General features: G+C 50.0%; 1 protein-coding gene across 2 annotated transcripts in view; it reads right to left on the bottom strand.

The window, feature by feature from the left end:
* The window catches only part of NSMAF (neutral sphingomyelinase activation associated factor), a 2,198,666-nt gene that overhangs the window by 1,107,659 nt on the left and 1,071,935 nt on the right, over positions 1 to 19,072 (bottom strand). The gene's annotated exons all lie outside the window — the stretch shown is intronic.

Raw genomic sequence — 19,072 nt, forward strand, 5'->3', positions numbered from 1 at the left:
GAGCTTTTGAAGTGGGCAACCATTTGATAGCAACTAAAATATCATTGGGTGTGAACAGGGCCACAAGAGCATTGATAGCGTCCTGGCCCAGCCTCGGTAAAGAAGCCCCACAAAGAAATGCCTCCAGTCACTCTACATCGAATCCCAGTGATTTGACCGAAGGGGAAATTATCGAGGCTGAAATATCCGAAAACGAAATGTTCGAATGACCAAAAGTTCGAACACTTTGTTTTCGGACATTTCAGCCCCGATAATTTGTGAAAACAAACACAAACACACACACACAAACACCCCCCCCCACCCACACCCTCAGCACACCTCCACCCACACCCACACCACCAACATACACAAACCCCACTTACCTTCACCTTCACGCTGGTTCATGCAGCGCCAGTTCCCTTTTCTTTTTTTTTTAAACAGACGGCTGCGGGGGTGTCCCCCGCATCCCCCGCTCGCTATACCATAAAGTATAGTGAGCGGGGCAATGCGGGGACACCCCCGCAGCCCCTGTGTTTTTTTAATGCTACCACCAGAGGATCGAACCTTTGGTGTTCGATCCTTTGGTGGTAGCATTTTTAGAACTTTTGGTCGTTTCGACCATTTTTTTCCGGTCATTTCGACCTAAACCCTCTACATCCACTTCACTCTGTGACATGTACAACCATTCATGGTATGTATGAAATACCTCCTGGATCCTCTCCGGGTCAGCAATCGCCTGCCAATTCTCCCTCCTCACTGACGCTACATTTGTAATACCTCCTTTCTTGTCGCACCCTCGCAGCCAAATGCCGATCAGGCCTCCCCTCTTACCCATATTTCCTTAACGTCACAAGCCGCACCAGGAATTTCACCTCACGGTCGCTGCCTCAGGAAACCGGTACAGTTCCCCCCCCACCTTAGTTAAAGCCATCACCCTCACATCATCATTCTCTCCCAGCCATAGCTCCAAATCCTTAAATTCCAGCTCCACTCCCGACAGCTGCCGCCAAATAACTCCGTACTCCAGAGACAGACACTCCGGTGACATACACCTGCCTCTCAGAAAGACCTTAAAGGCCTCCCACACAATACCCATGGAGCTGGCCGACCTAAGGTTGGTCTCGAAATATGACAAAATCATATCCAGTACTTTGCCACGAAACACCACATCCATCAATGCGAAGGCCTTAAACTGCCAGAAGGGCTACGCCACAAACTCCTGACCCGGATCTATAGCCCATATAATGGGAGAGTGGTCCGACAGTGTCTGAGGGAGGAGGGAACATCCAACTGTCATGCACACCATTGTCGGGACCACCACCACATAGATATTAAATTATTGACGGCACCTTGTGGAGCGGCGAATAAAATGAATACTCCATATCCTCAGGATTCAGCACGCTCCATACATCCAATAACCCCAAATCAGACACACTGCTGTATCCTCTCGGCCGCCCGTGTCGTGTGCCGGGCTCCACCCGCTGACCTGTCCAATGAGCCATCCAACACTGTTTAAATCACCCACCCAAATAACATTAGAACAGGCATATTTATTAAAGTTAGGCAGGAGCTCCGCACAGAAGTCTTGGTCGTCCACGTTGGGACCATAGATATTAACAAGAGTAACTGGGGTTCGAGCCTGGATGCCAGACACAATGACAAACCTGCCTTGGGGGTCCAATCACTTGCTCCACCAACAGGAACCCTAAAGACTACTGAATTAGTATCATAATTCCACTGAGTAGGTAGAGAAGAAAGTACAATACCTGCAGTTCACCCAGAGTCGGGCCACACTCATTTGCTGCTCCCCTGCAACAGGACCACTTTGGCCCTGTGCCTATCACAGTAGTTCATGACCTTGTGCACCATCCGTGGGTTATTAAGCCCCCAGACATGTTCATAAGTACCATGGATACTTAATGAAAAAGCAAGACCCCCCCAACATGGCCACCCCTGCCCCTGCAACCACCTACCTACCTACCTACCCATGTCCCCAACTGCCACTGAACAATCTATACCTGCTTCTGATGTGAACCATTTTTTATTAACTCCCCCGCCCATCTCCAGCAGCCTCCACCCACTCCCACACCACACCCCAACTTGCAGTGAAACACCCACCCTACCAGTCAACCCCAATAACAACATGGGAAACTACCCATGGGCGTGGGACCCGACGACCTAGTCAGCCCAACCTATAAAAGCAAACCTCTGGCGGAGGAGGCCCTTACATTTCAGGATACATAGTAACTGATCAGCACGGTTACATATACACAAGAACACACACCTGGTGACCGTTGTATTCATATTTGAGACCAGCGCCCAGCCCACTCAAGCAACCAGCCTTAGCATCCAACTAGTAGGCAAGTGGGCCACCCATGGTCACAGCGCTCACACCCAATAGCGCTCCCAGTACTGACATTGCATCAACCCTTGGGTAGGGCCTCCACAAACATGTGTACTTCTGCAGGGTCAGAGAAGAAATGAGTCTTGTTGTCATGGATGACTCAACTTAGAGGGGTATAGCATAGCATACTGTAGACCCCACTCCCGGAGCAGAAGTTTGGCCGCCAGGAAAGACAATTGGGCTCTCTGGACTGATGGAGTAAAATCTGGATAAAATAAGACCATAGCCTCTTTGTACTGTAAGTAGCCCAGTTCTCTAGTGTTACGTAGAATAACATCCCGGTTGCAGTAATTGAGAAGTGGTACAATAATTGGGCACGGATTCTGTCCTGTCCCAGGCCTCTGTTGCGACACTCGATGTGCCCTCTCAATCAGAAACTGGGATGTTAATGTTAAAGGAGATTTATACCGCGCACTATCACCACCGGAGTGGTTCCCTGGTGCTCTGGCGGCTCTGAAAGAGGGGGTTGGGTAGTGAGTTAGTGGGAAAATGCTGGAAAAGTGCAAGATAGCAGTGATGTGCTGTTGGCAGCCTCAGCCCGGTGGGTCCGTTGGCTGGGCTTGGGGTGTTTTACGGTCGGTAGTTGTCGTGTGCTGTTGTGCAAGTCTATGTGCGGTTTGTTTTGTTGTTGCAGTGTAGTGAAGTTTGTGCGGATTGCTGTGTTTTAGGCTTGTTGTTGGTTAGAGTTTGAGAGGTGTATGCAGAGTGATTCAATTGTTAGTGGATTGGTTAGTTGGCATTGCAATTATGTCTAGGTGTGATGCTTGTTACCATTCACTATTCCATCGGGTGTGGTGCTTGCTAATTTTCAATATTCCGTCTAAACATGAGGCAAGCTAGTGATCACAATTCCATTCAAGTGTTGCACTTGTCATCATTCACAGTTTAATTTAAGTATTCTAACATTCACATTTCTGTCTAGATGCGACGCAGGCCAAACTTAAGAATTCTGTCTAAGTGTGGCACATGCTAATATTCAAAGTCCCGTCTAGATGTGACGCAAGCTAAGATTAAGAATTCCATCCAAGTGTGGCACATGCTAACTTCACATTTCTATCTAGACGCGAGGCAAGCTTGTTAAGGAATCCGTCTAGGTGTGGCACATGCTAACATTCATAATCCTGTTTAGATATGTTGCAAGCTAAGGTTAAGAATTCCATCTACGCGTGGCACATGTCAACATTATTACACCTATCTGAAGGTGACGCATGCTAATCTTGACCCTTCTTTACAGGTGTGGCATTAGTTAACATTGGCTAGTATGTTAGTGCGTGATGCAATGTAATATTTGCAGTCCAGCCAAGAATGGTCCCAGGCTGGTGGCCACAAATCTCTCTAAGTATGCATGTTGTAAAAACTATGGCGGTCTACGTTATGGAACGGTACGGTAGAGTGGCGAGGGCTTTCTGGAGTAGAGTGATTGCTCTACAGCCCACCCATGCTACACTTAGTTTTGTTGGTGTCTGTTGGCTGCTGGCTTCCTTTGCTTCCCCTGCGTAAACCTGCGACACATCTTGGAGCAGCTAATGCAGGAGCCAGCCGCCCTTTGCCTCGAGACTCTTAGCCGAGGAGGCTGCCGGGCAGTGGGCTGCCCAAGACATGCCCGGGATAAAGGTGTAATTAGCCGGTAAGGGCCGGTGGGAGGGCACGGGAGGCGGGAATAAGGGAAGCAGCATCGGAGCATCGCGGGCCGCCATGGGTGAAACAAATTACAAATAATGCTGTAGAAAGGGCAGAGGCACCAGGGAAAAGTGCTTACCTGCATGCCAAGATGGGAAATGGTGCAGGAAGCACGTTTGCCGGGAGTTAGGCCCTCACAAGCAAACAGGGTGAATTAGCCAATAAGGGCTGGTGGGAGGGCACGTGAGGCGGGAATAAGGAAAGCAGCATTGGAGCATCGTAGACCGCGGGGCCGCCATGGGTGAAACAACTTATAAAGAGTGGAGGGTCTCCAAAGACTTTCCTGATAAAGGTTTCCATGAAAAGTTCCATGTTCTGTGCCGGACCAGACTCTGGGATCCCCACCAGCCGAATATCGTTGAGGCGGGACCTCGCCTCTAAATCTTCATTTTTTCTCAAGCACCTCCTTCACTTCTTGCTGCAGCATGCGGATGGCCTGGCTCATTTCCGTGCTTGTATCCTCCAGCACATCCACTCTGTGTTCGGTTTCCTGAATTAATCCGCTCTCCTTCTCTATATGTTCCTGCATACGGCCCATCTTATAATCCATGCCATCCAATTTGGTGTTGACAGAAGCAAAGCCATTTTTCATCTCCGCTAGTACTATGGCCAACTCCAGGATCGAGCCATTCACAGTTGCTGAAGTGCTACGGGCACTCACAGGTGGCACCACCATCTCCTCCACAAAGGGGAACAGCGACAACATAGTATTTATTCAGTGTCAGACCCTCCACCTGGGTAAACTGCAGGCTACCCCGCTTCTTATTGCCCCTGACCATAGAATAGCGACAAAGTCTGGGCACACGCCACTCCAAATCTGCCAGCCAAATAAACACTGTCTCCGCTCTAGGTCTTCAGCACCAAACCCTGTTCTCTCCTTGCCGCAGAAGCAATGTGGGAGTCCAGAAACACAGCACCTTCACTCAGGCCATTCAATACTTCCCTCTGTCAATAGGCAGAGCGCAACTTGATGTATGCAGCGCATGCGACCCGCAGCCCGCTCACCCGTAATTCAAGAGGGATTCCAGGAAACACAGAGGAAAGTAAGGCCCCAGCCACCAATAAGAGCTATGGGGTATCAGACACAGCCTGCATATTGCATGCATTCAGGTAGAGAAGTCGTCGCAGCACTGCAGGATTTGCTGCCCAACAGCGGGGTCACAGCAGTGCACCTCTCCTCGCTCAGAAAGTTACTCAAAAGGACTAACGCATGCAAACCTGCTGCTCCCTACAGGCGCTGCTAAGCTGTAGAAACTAGGAGCCCGTGAGCCCCACAGATGATATACACAGAAGAGGAGCAGCCCTCTCTATGGTTGGAGCCCCCAGCCTCGCCACACAGACGTCCACCAGGCACTTCCAACCACCACCGCACCAAGAGTCCTGCAACAGTCTCTCTTCGGTTTGCTTTGATCAGCTCCTCACCAGCAACAGACTAGGAGAGGATTGGAGCAAGGGTTCACCACTTCCCTCAGCACCAGTGGCAAAGGGAGACGAGCATACTTCCTCATCGTGCTCCGGGCGGGCTTGACTCTGCAGCTGCCTGACTGCAGCCTGTAGCCTCCCCGCTGTCACTGCTGCGTCTCTCTCTCGGACACCTCGCAGTGCAGCAGCACAGCTACAATCCATGGGCTGCTGCTACACATCCGCCCTTGTCCGCACCTCCACTGGCATCTGCTCGCCCGCCGGGCATGTGCCGTGCCATGCCGTCTCGGCAGCAGTTCGCTCTACTGCTGATGTCCCAATAGGGCTCCCACACCCACTCCGCTATACCACCAGTGCCGCCGGAAAATGGGGTTTGCAGGGTTGAATACTGCTCAATGCCAGGCCTCAGCCAACCAGGGACTCCCCACAGCAGGTTCCGCTGACATATAGTTCACACACCGGGTAAATGTGCTCTACGGCGTCTTCCTCCCAGCGCCATCTCACAGAGTTTAGAAAGCAGTGGCCATCTTGGTTGGGGGCTCTCTAGCGCCCCAGTCTCAGCGTTTTATTAAGCCTCAAGACCAAGTCATCTATCAGAGGGACTCAGGGCTGCCTGAAAGTCAACAGAACACATGGAAGGCTATAGGCTCATTCATGGGTGCATTAACACTTACAAAGTAATTAACACAGTCACTTTGAGATGATGCAGAGCCGTGTCAACAAGCGTTCTTGGGCACAGCACGCAATATCACTCATATAGAAGGGACTAGGTCCGGGTGACACTGGAGCGATACACCCTACGGCCAGAAACGTTGGCTTCCCCTAATACGTTTAGTTATACACTGACTGTGGTTGCCACAAATCACAAGGAGATTGTGTGACCACCTAATTGTCCACTCTCCATCACCCACAACCCTCTCGGTCTCTCAGCACAGTACAAATCAGGAAAGGCACCCATTCCTGAAGCAAAATTATAACCCCCTTATTCTTGCACTTGGCCGGGCTATAGAAAGCTGTTTCCTTTTAATGAGTGATTAACTTCATTGTGTTCCAAGACAAAACTAAAAGAAATGCATTTCATATTTTAAGATGAAATAGCCTGTTCATGATGCCCGAGTCAACAAGAAACAGAGTAATCTCATTTGCTCTTATAAATCTCCAACTGTGATGGTCGGGCCCACAGGCTTTTTCCTCAAATACATAGAGGATCCTCCTAGACCTCTTCAGCAAGGTGTGCCTCTTTTATTTGGCTACCAACCCCGAAATAACGTCTTCCTTGCTCAATATGGAATGAACCTCTGCGGGAACAACAGCTGTATAGCTCTAGTCAGAATTTCAGAGGGACTCGAGAGAATACCCAAGAATACTGTATCTTGAGCTGTGCAAGACCTTTAACATCTTACACTATAAGAAAACACCTCGAGGCACTTCCTGGTAGAACTCAGTTTTGTGACCTTTTCCAGAGGGTCTCTCCATTCTCCTTCTATAGCTGCAATACATTTTATCTAGTAGAATAGTGTAAAAAGTGTATTAAAATGGACCTTGACAGTTTTTCTCGATCAGGTAAATGTCTAAGCGCACCATGAGCTCTATCGACTTCCGTAAACTTATTTAGATCCATGCCAAGCCATTCAGAAAGGAGCTTAATGATTAAGGGTTTTGGGACTTGTCTCTCAATTCCCTTCGGGCACCCCCATAATCTTAACATTGTTCCTCCTGTCATTCAGTTCACGGATGTCCAGGTGGTCCAAAATAAAGGCAATCTGCTTTCGGAGGCAAGGGCTTCCCTCACTGTGAGCATTGACAACATCTTTCAGTCTGGAAATAAATTATTTTATCCAATCTGGCATTGGTAGTGCTCCATGTAGGTTCTGTGATTCAGTTTTAATGGAGGTGATGTCCCTGCACATAGATCAAATGAGGAAGTATATCTCTCGGTGTAGGATCCCTGTCCTCAATCACAGAAAATGACTTTGTCAAACAGCGCATCATCCGACACCTTGGATCTAGTTTTTCTCCTCTGCTGGTTTTTAGCTTTCAGAGTGTTCTGCCATAAATTATTTATTATTCTGTAAATCTGTGAGGGACGAAGCAAATGGAGTTGCGTTGTAAGCTAAATGTCAATGCTGAGAGTTCCAAATGAGCACCTAATGGAATGTGGTCTATCCTATGCCAGCAGTTTGAGTGTAGGAGCTGTGCTTCAACTAAAAAAGTCAAAGATGCCTAAATTAAATGACTTGAGTATTACTGACTTTATCATGGACCAAAGGAACATTGTTATTACTAATATGCCGAAGACTGAAGGAAAATAATCCAAACAAGGCTTACGCAATAAAGTTCTTGCCTGGCTACGACAGAGAACTGGACCGGGGGTAGTCAGAATGGCTGACCTGTTGATTCTGCGCAGATTGGAATTTAGTGACTGGTGTACACAACCTAATTGTGACTGTGTCTTAGTTGGCTGTGGGGGTAGTTCCCTTCCGGCTTTCCTAAGACTCTGTAAACACATCTCCAGAGGAGCCTCATACTGCAATTTAATATTGTAAGGTGTCTCATTACATGATGTTCCTTCTTACTGTTCATCGGCTATGCCTTTCGCACCCTTCTTAGTTCACTGCCATTTTGATTGTGGCTATCTTTGCTGATTTGAACTCACGTACCCACGTTTATCGTCACTTTAGCTAATTGTTATAATTTAATGTTTAATGTTGTTTATGTTGTACTTGTTCTGTCTTTGTCTGCGCCCTCACCGCTCAGGGCTCATGGCTGCACGATATAAATTGATTAAAGTAAAGTTAAAGTAAAGTGCCATCACGCTTACGAATAGCATCACATCAGCCTCTTTTTCCACCCAAGTCTTGGAAAAGAGCCAACAACGGATATTCTCCACTGTGCGAGATATGTAAACCACAATGCTACAGCACCCCCTTTGTATCCTGTGAGATTCATGCAACAGTGGGGGGATTAGCAAGGAACGGAGAGAGGGAAGGCGGTAGAGAAAAGCAGTTTTGAGATGTTTCTGGAACTTAAGGAGTTCTGGTTCAAGTCTAAGAGGGGCAGGGAGGCTCTTCCAAAGAGGTACAAGCCAAAGAGAGGGACCTGCTCCCCACTTTCTGTTTGGAGAAGCGTTTGACAAACAGAGTTGGAGTTAGAGGAGTGGAGGGCTCCAGCAGGGGAGTATTTAGGGAGAGCAAGTTGGAGAAAGCATGGTCCCAGACCCCAGAAATAATTGTGGATGATGCATAGGGTCTTGAATTTGATCCTTGCGGTCACCGGGAGCCAGTGGAGAGATTTTAGTGCTGGGGAGATACAGTCCCTGGGCTTGAGGCCAAGGATAAGTCTTGCAGCCCAATTCAGGATTAGCTGAAGGGGGCATGGGGAGGAAAGGGGAAATTGAGGTAGTCCAGCCTAGAGCGGAGCAGAGCTCTGAAGACGTTGCGCTTCTGGGGGAAAGTGAGGAAAGGGACAATGCCTCTAAGGAGGTGAAGCTGGAAATGGGCCTTCTTGGCAAGGTCCAGGATGAGAGGGGTGAAGGAGAGAGCGGAGATGAAGATGACCCAAAGGTTTTTGGCCTCACAGGATGGTGAGGGTAGAGGACCCAAGGAGGGCTTCTAGAGGGTAGGGGGAAAACAGGGCACAGGTCTCCCAATGAAAAGGATCTCTGTCTTACTACCATTAAAACAGATTATTAGCTGCACACCAAACCTGGATGGCGGTCAGGCAATCGGGGATGAGAGAGGAGGAAAAGGAGGTAGCAGAGGGAAGCTTGAAGTAAAGGCGTTTGTCATCATCGTAACACTGGAAATTAGGAGAGAAGGAGGAAATCAGGCGAGCAAGGGGGCGAGATAGAAATTGAAGAGACGCAGCGATAGGATAGAGCCCTGGGTGACGCTGTAGGTAAAATGTGGTGGAAGAGAAAGGGCCCAGTTGCAACAGGGAAGGGTGGTTAGTGAGGAAAGAGGTCAGCCATTCTAGTGTCCGGTCCGTGATGCAGAGGATATCACAGAGTCGTTTTATGAGGATAGAATGATTGACCGTGTCAAAGGCATAGGAGAGATTGAGGCAAATTAGAACACCAGGGGAGTTAAAAGTCCAGATTTGCAAGCAGGTCTTCACAGGTGTTCAGGAGAGCAGTTTCCGTGCCTCTGCATGACCGGAATCCAGATTGTGGGTCATGGAGGCAACCAACAAGTTCAGAGTGGAGGGTCAGTTGGGGGAGGACCAACTTCTTCAAGAGTTTGCTCAGGAAGGGGGTAGTGGAAATATGGTGATAGTTAGCTGGGCAGGAGGGAACAAGGGAGTGCTTGAGGGAGACAGGGAAAGAGCCAGAGGTGAAGGAGTGGTTACAGAAGGCGGCAAGAGCCGGGGCGAGGGAGGAGAGGTTGTCCTTAATGGTTCTAGAAGAGCAGGGGAGCACTTGTTTGGTGGAGACCTTCATAGAGCGGACATCTTTAGAGTCCTCCTCCGGTGTTATGGGCAGGAGGACAGGAGGGAGGAGAGTGCCAGGGAAGGGGGGCCAAGGGAGGCAGGGGAGCAGGAGTGGGGACGGGGTGGAGGGAAGTGAGGAGAGGATGTCCTGAGTTTTAGATGTGAAAAGGGAGGCCAAACCGGTGCAGAGGGCCCGGGAAGGAAGCAGCGAGGTGCAGACTGCAGTTGGAATGGCAAGACCCATGCAGATTTTGAAAAGTTCAGCCATATTGTTAGTGGCACCAGAAATGCAGGCTTGGACGTGGGCCCTCTTCTTGGAGCGGATAGAGAAACGATATCGCCTTTGGAGCAGGCAGCATGCCAGTTTATCAGAGGATGAACCAGGTCTACCACTTCTGTTCAGCCACTTTGCACTTAAGTCACTGAGATGCTAGATCGGAATCATACCAGCTGTTGCGCTTAGAGGCAGGTTTCAGGAGTATCCTCATGACAGGGGCAAGGATGCCAAGGGTGTTGGAGATAGAGAGGAGCAGGTTAGAGAGGACAGCATCAGAAGGGGGAGTCAGTGGCAGGGGTGGGATGAAAATGGAAGCAAAAGCAGCGACTGACACTCGCTTCATCAGTCGAATGACGGCGAAGGAGGCTTGCAGTGCAGGGGAAGGCTCTGGCAGTTAGCCGAGTGGCCCCAAGTGGGAGGAGAGAGTGGTCAGTCCAGGAGAGGGGGGTGGTGACTGGGTTAGAAATAGGGATGTCTTCATAGAAAAAGGGCATCCAGAGTGTGTCCGGATGAATGGGTCGGATCGGAAGGAAGGACAGTGAGAGAGAGGGAGTCGCAGAATTGTAAGGGGTCTGATTCAGGGAAATCGAGGTGGAGGAGTTTGGAAGAAGTCAAGAGGGAGGAGGTGAAAAAATGTACTACTCCTAAAATCGCCGCTGGGTGGAAAGCAGCGTAAAGGCTGAGCTCCTGTGCCCCCAACACCAAACAATAAAGCAGGATCTGTTAGATCCAAAGTATGTCCTTCCCAAGTCGGGATGTTACAGTGCGAATGCAGCGGCAGCTTAACGCGGCTGGAGCGGTGAGAGGGGCAGCAGAGGATATGCAGGCCAGGAGCTGAATATTGCGAGGAGCTGGAGCAGAGGGGGAAGTAGGCTCCAGCAGCAGCAACATGCCAGGGCTGACCGCAACACTACGGTGAGGAGAGAGAGTGGGGATCCAAAGCGGAGTGCACCACAGCAGGAGGAGGAGCTGCCGAGGCTGGGCACTACCCCCACCTTTGGAGTCGAGGCAGCGGGCGAGACCCGGGGATCAACCGATCGCTCCGGAGGGGCCTGCAATAACAAAGGAAGTGCCCGAGGGCACAGAGCTCACCCCTCTCCCCTCGGGCGGCTGGCGGCGCAGACCCAACCTCTGGATCAACGGAGGAGCGGGTGGGGACGGAAAGGAGCCCTGAATGATAGTAGCCAGCAGTAAAGAAGGTGAGAGGAGACGGGCAGCAGCAGTGCCAGGTAGCAGAGGGTGCAGAGGGCCCAAAAGGAACGTTGGGGTGATCTGCATCTGCAGCTTAGGGCTGCCACTTCTGGGAATCTATTCCTGGGTTCACTTAACAGGGCCCAGTTCCAGGAACAAGTTGTTTGGCAGTGCACCCAGAAGGGAACAGACTGAAAGGGGCAAGAGCAGAGGGGATTTTCCCTGGCCTCCTCCTGAGGCTGAAGGACCGCACAGTGTAAGAGGATGGGCCGGGAGCAGAGTGAGCCCCCAACTACATTCTGAAAGGAGCAGACACAGACCCAAGCTAAATGCAGGTAGGGGGGGCAAAAGACGACTTGCCCCTGCTGAACCACAGATCTTGACAAGAGGGCAGTGCCAATGGTTTAGGTGGCCAGAGAGCAGAAAAGAGAGGCGACAGAGCAGGAAGCGCTTGGAGACCTCGAAAAAAGGGGCTGGGGAGATCAAGTGGTGTGGCAAGGCAACTCGGAAGGAGGTGGGGTTAGCACCCCCCCACATAAGTGAAAACCACACAAATGTCTAAAAATAACAGCAGGGACCCACACAAATCCTTTAAGTCCTTCAAGAAGGCCCAGGAGGGCAACCTACGACGACTGTGGTGAACAGAAGGCGAGATGGTCATGGGGAGTGAACAGGGTCCGTCTCCGGAGGGAGAACTCAAGGTAACTCGGGGGGCCAGGGAAAGAACAGGTTGTCACCCAAGAAATTCTCTGCTAGTATTTTCAAGACTTTGGGGACAAAATCTCAGAGACAATCCAGTCACAACTGAGTCTGATCCGAGCTGAGCTTTCCCAGTCATTTCAGGAAGTGAAGGGGTATATAGCGAGCTTAGAGGAGAGGACGGACGAGGCAGAGAATGTCATACATGAAATTGCAGAGGACACCCGCAAGACTGACGAATTGATAAAGCAACTGGTAATGGTCAGTCAAAACCTGGAAACACAGGGCAAAGATTTGGAGAATTGGTTGAGAATATCAAACATCAGAATAAAACGCCTAGCCGAGGCAGTAGCGGACAAGGACCTACGAGAGATGGCATAGCAATTATTCTCATACCTACTGGACAGGGAGAACGGGTCCGGTATACAGTTAGACCGAAATCACAGAGTGGGTCCCAGGAGGGGAGAGACGGGGCAAGACACAGGGATGTGGTGGTGGCCCTAAACCAATACGACCAAAGGGAGAAGATTCTGGCGGCTGCCAAAAAAGCTAGGAAGATCAGCTGTAACGGTTCGGAGCTTCAACTACTTGGCTCAGACCACCCTGGTGAAACGACGGATGATGGGCCTGGTGGTGCGGGCTCGGGCTGAGGCGCGCTACCGATGGGGCCTTCCCTTTCGATTTGTTATTCGAATGGGAAGGGAGAGAACATCGGATCACATCTTGTGAAGAGCGCATGAGGATACTGAAGATGGAAGAGGATGCGACTCCCTGACAGTATAAGGAGGCCACCTAGAGAAGCCGCCAACCGGATACTGTGGTCCTGGTCGAAGGTCCCACCTAGGGGTTTCAATAAGTGGGCTCCAAGTGGCCCAGCCAGATCCCCAGACAAAGGGGGGGGGGTGACTATGAGGACTCTCGCAAGGCCGCAGCCAAGGACCCATCAGCCTGAGGGGCTGGGGGAGCGGTGATAAAGTTGGGAGAAGAGTTGGGCAGGGAAGGGGAAAGCGAGAAGAGGGGGGGGGCAGGGGAATCAGCAAGGAACTTCTGGCTAATGGAATAATCTACATGTAAGCTGGCTATGGGCAGCGGGGTGAAACTCTGCATCACTACCCTCAAAGTATGCAGTGATTATATCGAATCCAAAACAACTAATGAAAAAACAACTAATTCCAAAATAACTAATTTTGTAGAAAAACTAAAAATTGGGGTTGTGAGAGGGAATAGTGGTTTTGGTGGTGGGAGACCAGAATTATTTTAAAAAAGGGGGGCATTGGAAGGAACCCCCCAAAAACAACAAAAAATGAATGTGTTATTTTGGAATTAGTTATTTTGTATTTGTTATTTTTTCATTAGTTATTATTTCATTAGATATAATTACATGTAACCCTTAATTCTCCTATCAAGAGGAAGAAAGTGGGAGCAGTTTCCGGGGAGGGGGAAGCCAGAGATGGCTGCCTTACATTAAAATCACATTCAGAGGCGGGACAAACATAAGTTAAAGTTCAAAGGGTATTGACGTATATTTCAGTCTAACGCCCAGGGGAAGACGGGAGGGATACTAACAGCTGTCCAGGAGTTACCAGGCTTCCTGTGTTGTTCTCACCGAGAGAGATGGCGAGAGTAGACACCACCTGTCGGTCTCGTTCCAATGGGAGAGAGGATCATGCACAATAGCAACACTTTATGCACCCAACACGGGACAAGACAGGTTCATAAGGGGGGTATTGGTTAAATTGGTGAGATTCGCCTCGGGACAGTTAAAATTGGTGAGGGATTTAAATCTTGCATGGGACCCGAGGGCTGACAGGAGTGCAAGGGTATTCTACAACCAGGGGATGCCTTAATGCAAGTTAAAGGAGCGCATGGTCCAACTGGCGCTGGTGGATTGTTGGAGGGAACTGTAGGGGGTTGCAGGCTTCTCATTCTACTCCCATGTCGACAGAACATTCTCAAGAATAGATTTAGCCTGGGTATCTAGCAGACTCCTGGGGCAGGTCTCAGAGGTGGAGCTAGGGGCAATAGTGCACTCGGATCATGAACCCATAACGCTGGTGCTACGAGTGGGGAGACAGGAGTCAGGGTTGTGCCGATGGAAATTCCCCAGCTACTTGTTAAAAGACAAGGTCATCTGTGAGGAGCTAAAGCTCAAGACAGGGAAATATTACGGAGAGGGCGCAGGACCATGTGGCATGGGACGTCTTCATGGCCACCATGAGGGGGGAACTCATAGCGAGGAAATGCCAAAGAGATAGACAATTGTGTCTTCTCCAGGAGGAACTGGAAGCTAAACTTAAGCAAGTAATGGAAAAAAATGGTAGACAATGTGGGGAGTGCGCTGCAGAAAGCATATTGTCTAATCAGGAGCCAATCAGATATGCTGCAGACCAGAGTCGCAGAGAAAGCCTTACTCCACCTCCAACCGAGGTACAAAGGCGAATAAGGTGGATCGCCTCCAGGCGCGTCTGGCCAGGAAGAAAGAGGCTTCAAGGACAATACTCAAAATTAGGAGGGAAGGGAAGGAGGTTAGCTCCACATTTCCAGACTCTGGAGGCATTTACTGAGTACTACAATGCTTTATACTTGTCTGATTCACCCGTAGATAGGGATCAGTCCATCTATCTGGCCAATTTCCAGCTCCCAAAGAGAGAAGACCTAGATAAGGTTATCTTACCTGAAGGAATAAGGGCAGCTACAGCTGCCTCGCCGCTGGGGAAGGCCCCGGGACCGGATGGTTTCCCGACACTCTTCTACAAGACCTTTCGGGGGGTGCTGATCCCCCAGTTAGTTGCACTGTACAAATATTTTTGTAGGGCTGGGCGATTTACACCATCTATAGAGGAGGCTACGGTGGTACTGCTTCCGAAATCTGGCCAAGATATAACACTATGCAGATCATAAAGTCCTATAGCACTTATTCATCTGGATGCAAAAATGTATATTTAAGTTTTGGTGGCACGTTTGGATAAACTCCTCCCCAAACTGATAAATCCTGACCAGTTTGGTTTCATAAAACAGAGACAGCCCTTTGATAACAGCAGGTGTGCCATTTAATAGAGAGGGTGAACAACTACAAGATATCTGCGAAAGCTTTTGGCCAAGTTAGATGGTAATTTCTCTTTCGCAACAATGTAGACCATGGGGTTTGGGTCCAAGTTATTCTCATTAGTCAGAGCTAACGATCAAGCACATCTCCTGCACCTGGCCATTAACGGGCACCTTTTCTGGGGGATAAACGTTTTTAGGGACACCAAACAAGGCTGCCCGCTCTCCCCGCTATTACTTTGTTCCGCTTGGAGCTGCTATTAGCAAGAATTATAGCGACTCTGGACATTAAGGGGATCATGTCGGGAGTGAAGAGCAAAAAGTTACAGTCTTTGCAGATGATCTGCTTCTTCCAATCTCAGAACCAGACAACACTTCCGGTGATCTCGGAATTGGGGCATTTTGGGGCAGTAGCAGGGCTAAAAATCAATGCACATAAGTCAAAACTGCTGAGTTTGTACGACTCCACCCACAGGGCTCAGAGTAGCTGGGACCCATGCCCAACAAGTGGGCCGAAAAACACATACATTATTTGGGAGTACATATCACAGACTCCCTTTACCAGGCAAACAATCTGCGTTGTTGGAGAAGCTGTGACTGCGGTTAGCTGATTGGGGTCCTCTACCTCGTGGTTGCAGAGGATTATTGTTCTCAAAATGGTGATCTTGCCCAACATCTTGTATTACTTCATGGTCCGGTGTCTGTCTCCCGTGGTTTTGTCAGGGGCATTCCTTTGGAATCATAAGAAACCCAGGGCTTCCATGAAATTACTTATGGCTCTGAAAAACAAGGGAGGGCTGGGGGGTGCCAAACCTTCATCTTTACTATTTAGTGGCCCAAATCAGAGTGGTTTGGGAGAGGTTCATGGACAACCGCACGTACATTTAGTGACAGATGGATAGGGGATTGGTGGGTAGGCCACTCAAAGTGCTCTGGCAACCTAAGGAGGATCGACCCAAAAACATGTATTTAAGCTGGATAAAGACATTGATTGACTTTCCCTTCCCTCTCCTTAACATCCTTGTTTAGGAACCCTCAGTTCACGCCGGCACAAGAAAAGGGAGTGTTTGCCAAATGGGAAAAGGCTGGGTGTCACAAATTATGGGACATGTTCGGCGGTAGTGAAATTAAGGGCCTCATTACACAGATTCCGGTAAGGGTTTACCGGTACCGGTAAGGGCAACGGTACCGGTAAACCCTTACCGCCTTACTACGAGGTCCCTTTGCGGGTTGGGGAATTTAACACCTGCTTTTTGCAGGCGTTAAAAACCAACCCGCAAAGGGACCAGGGTGCTAATTACGGTACCGCAATTTGCGGTGCCGTAATTAGCACCTTCCCCATTCCCATTATGCCCTATGGGGCAAAAATGGGAATGGGGAAGGGCAATGGGGGAAGGGGGAATTGCCGCCCCGCCAACCTTGGAATGGGGCGGTAATTCCCCTTTCCACCTAGGCGTTGCCGGTATTTTACCGGCATGAACCATGGTGCTAATAGCGCCATGGTTCTCCGCCTACCGTGTAATGAGGCCCTAAATCCTTTGAACAATGCAAGCAGAATTTCGAGCTAGGGGAGGGAGAGGGATACCGATATTCACAAATGAGATATTGGCTCTCGAATACATGGATTAGATCCGTGGCCACTAGGGACTTCACTCTTTTCGAGCAATATGTTACAACTGATACAGGTAACAAACATCTAGAGGGAGCGCTACACAAAATTGTAGCTGAGGGCCCACACTCCCTGGAATGGGTATATATGACCCAGTGGGAGGTCGCAGTGGGTCACCAGGTGGAAGAGGGGCAGTGGGTTCAGCACTGGGCAAGCATACTCATACTTACAAGGGCCATCCAGGTTCAGGAGTGTGGGTTAAAGTAATGATCCAATGGCACCTCACGCCTGGAAAATTGCACAGGTACTACCCACATACGTCTGCGCTGGAGTGGATGTGGGGGGTTGAGATCCTGGAAACATATATGGTGGGAATGCTTGGTTGTACAGTTCTTCTGGGGTATGGTCTGCACAGCATTAAACACGATCTTTGGCTCCCAGATCACAGGTAATGTGGGGGAGGCCATTTTGGAAATGGGCGATGTCCTGGGGAATCTACCTGCCAGATCACCTCCTTCCTCTCCGAGTGGGCGGACCTCTCTTTCTCTCTCCTGGCCTCAACCACTTAACTCCTCCTTCTTGGTGACCAACATCCATCTGGATGCTCCCTCTGGACTCTTTCGTGACCTCTGTGATTCTCTTTCTCTTTCTATTCTCCCCTCTGGCCCTACTCTGCAGGGCACACACTGGATGTTCTGATCTCCTCTGAGCTCCCCCTCTCCACCCTCTGACCACTCCTCTCTCCTGGAGTTATCACTCCCTCTTTTCCTCCCATCTCTCCCTCTCTACCCCTCAGGCCAAGCCAACTCCAACACTGCCACCTACCTTCTCGGTCATCCGACTATTGAAGCATGTGTCAGTTGAGGCTATCGCCGGCACGTTCCCTCACCCTCCTCTTTCTCTGGCTGTCTCACATCCTGACGCAGCCCTTTCCATGCTCTACTTCTCTATCTCCGATACCCTTGATGTTCTTGCCCCTGTCATGAGGATCCGCTTGAAGCCCAAAGCCAAGTGCAACTCCTGGTGCGACTCTGACCGAGCTACCCTTAAACGCGTGTGTAGGGTAGCTGAGAGGAAATGGCAGGCTTCTTGTACATCCTCTGACAAACTGGCCTGCCCCAAAGGCAATACCGGATCCTTGTCCAAACTAAGAGGAGAGCCCACATCCAAGCCTGCGTCTCTGCCGCATCTAACTCTCTAAAATCTGCAAGGAGCTGGCCAACCCTGCAGCAGTCTCAACCTCCCTGTCGCCTCCCAGGCCCTTTGCACAACCCTTGCCTCTCATTTCATCTAAAACACCCAGGACATCCTGTCCACCCTCTTGTCCTCTCCTCCTCCTCCTCCCCCTTCTCTATCCGCTACCTCTGGCCCTCCCTCAGCAACCCCCCTCTTGCTCTTCCGTTCCTCTGTTCTCCCCTGATGAGATCTCCAGACAAGTCTGATCTATGAAAGTCTCGTCAAAACGGGTTCTTCCCTGTTCGTCCAAAACCATCAAGGACCACATTGACAGCATTGTTCCTGTCGACTTCTGCAACCACTCCTTTGCCTCTAGAGCCTTCCCCTCCCCTCTGAATCACTCTCGTGTGCATCCTCTACTAAAAAAGAAAAACACAGCCAACCCATCATGCCCTGCTAACTATCACCCGATCTCCATCACTCCTTTCCTAGGTAAACTCCTGGGAAAGCTGGCCATCTCCCAGCTTAATTTCCACACCGAATCTGTTGGTTGTCGCCATGACCATCAGTCTGGCTTCCGAGCTGCCAGAAGCATGAAACTGCTCTCCTGGACATCCATGAAGACCTGCTCTCCAACCTAGACTCTAACATCCCATATGTCCTCATCCTACTCTCTCTTCTACCTTTTTTTTTTAAACCTCTTTTTATTCATTATTGCGTTAAAACAGAATCCAAAAAAAGGGAGAAAACAGCAAGTGCGAGTCAACACTAACGGCAACATCAACATAAAACTAATACCCTACTCCTCCCACCCCCCCCCCCGTGGTACAGCACCAAAGGGCCACCTCCTGCGGCCGCCTCCCCCAACCATACTCCTAACCTTATATGTCCAGTAGTTTAAGTCTCTTCGGGCACCATTGTTCTCTGAAGTCTCCTTTTAAGTACTCCAGGGTCTCCCCCCAGTCTGCGTAGAAAGACTCCAATTTGTTATCCGCAGCATAAGAGGCCCACTCCAACGACACAATATCCCACATTTTCCTCAGCCAGTCCTGCTCCGTCGGGATCAAGGGCCCCTTCCACCTTTGCGCGATGAGGGTCAAGGCCGCCAAGGTGAATATCACTGATGCTTTGCTGCGGCGGCATCCTGCCGCTTCCACCCCCA

The sequence above is a fragment of the Ambystoma mexicanum genome, chromosome 5q, assembly GCF_040938575.1.
Source record: "Ambystoma mexicanum isolate Mex_15411 chromosome 5q, UKY_AmexF1_1, whole genome shotgun sequence".
Lineage (NCBI taxonomy): Eukaryota > Metazoa > Chordata > Amphibia > Caudata > Ambystomatidae > Ambystoma > Ambystoma mexicanum.